We start from the raw sequence: 1,847 nt of genomic DNA, 5'->3' as shown, positions 1-1,847 counted from the left end.
CCCGTCCTGCTTCCGACTTATAATGTCTTCAGAATAATATTTTACTGATACGAAGATATTCCGAGAAAACTTCGCGATGAAGAAACGTCAATCTTCCAAACCGTCGAGCTTCTAAACCGTCGTGCTCAAAAATGTAATTCTTCCAAAACTGCCGTATGATCAATCTAAGACATTTCTAACAATGGTAGAGCAGCTTATCTCAACTCATGCTTCACTCACGATCCATTCTTCGACCTTCTCGTACTTCAAATTTCCCGATCGATCTGTATTGCCCGCGACTCAACCACAAAGATACTCGACTATTCTTTCTCTCTTTTTTTTTTTTTTTAACGGGTTTCTACATTCTCCCCCCTTAATAGAATTCGTCCTCGAATTCTTAGTTGCGCAATTGCTCGTCTTCACAACATTCTCCACTCGTTTCCATAACCTCTTTACTCTGTCCACCACGGTTCCTTGAGTGTCCTCTTCAAGGTCTCCACAATCGTCTTCATATCTCTTGACTGAGTCGTCCTCTTCCTCTTATTCTGCCATAACACCTTGATTGTCCATGATACTATCTTGTCCAGATTCCTCAAATCCTTTCTTGATCTTCGTCTTCCCAACTACTGATGAAGTCCTTTCCCAACGAAGTTTTGTTTCCTCCCATCTGTCCAGTCCATACCACATCCAGTCCCTCTGAAACTGTCTCTCCTCTTTCGCTTCGGGTTTGGGTTTGGCCTTGAACTCCCTCCACTTTAAGTTTTCATCCCTTAAAGTTCCGATCAACAAACATACTTACTCGCTGCAACTCAAAAGAACACCTCACATGCAAGTTAGTAGACAATTAATCAAATAATCTACTAACCTAGCAAATACTAACAATGCAACCTAACCGCAATTCTAACCAGCAACCTAACAGTTCTACCCAAGCAACCTAACAGTTCTAGATTCCACTATCTCAATCCTAATTCCTAAAACCACAAATCCTATCGCTGGACGTGACCGGTTTCCCTAATGCCTTTTGTGACGCATTTTGACTCGAGCAATACCTGCAAAACGATTAAATCATGAGTTCCGGAAGCATGGACGAAACCATGCTCTGATACCACCTCTGTAACACCCCCGAACCGTCCTAAGCATAGGTCGACCCACCGGCCAACAATCAAACAAGAACATGACCGACGGACGACCCACACCAAGGGTTGGAGATGAAAGGCCAACCGGCCAGCCAACAATCAAACAAGAACATGACTGACCGTCCAACCCAACACCATGGTCCGGAAGCGCTACGTGACGGGCTAGGGACAATCCGGTCAGAGTCACAAACTTTACTCCACGACCTAGACCAGTTCATCCACTAACTCGTCCCGCTGCGTCAAGGCATAAGGCTTTGCAACCCGTACCTAGAGTTAGCGTTTTCCGTTAGATCAAGGCCTAAGGCTTTTCAACCCGTACCTCGACCTAACGTTGTGTTAGACCGGACTAGTCAAATATCAGAGTACTCATGAAGCGCATATAAAACAATTACTTTATTGATTCGAGAAATATCCATACATTGATATAATTCGAGACCGGTCCCGGCCTAATGCCAAATCGAGTCAACTAAACACAAATCCACAATACCGTTTACAAAAGGCATGAAAATCTACACCGGCGGTCCTAACGTCCAGCACCAAGCTATCCGATCATCCTTACCTAAAGCGACCTGCAAAAAGGACAACGGAGTTGGATGAGTAACCTAATGTTACTCAGTGAGCTGGCGGCCTCTACCCGCAACCTAGACTCTAACCCAGACAACCCAAAATAACAATCAATCTAGCCCTAGCATGCAATAAAAGCTAAGGCTAAGCAAACCGTTACTAAGTTAG

The sequence above is a fragment of the Brassica napus genome, unplaced genomic scaffold (assembly GCF_020379485.1).
Source record: "Brassica napus cultivar Da-Ae unplaced genomic scaffold, Da-Ae ScsIHWf_381;HRSCAF=602, whole genome shotgun sequence".
Taxonomy (NCBI): domain Eukaryota; kingdom Viridiplantae; phylum Streptophyta; class Magnoliopsida; order Brassicales; family Brassicaceae; genus Brassica; species Brassica napus.
The sequence above is the reverse complement of the archived record's forward strand: the minus strand, read 5'-3'. Positions refer to the sequence as shown.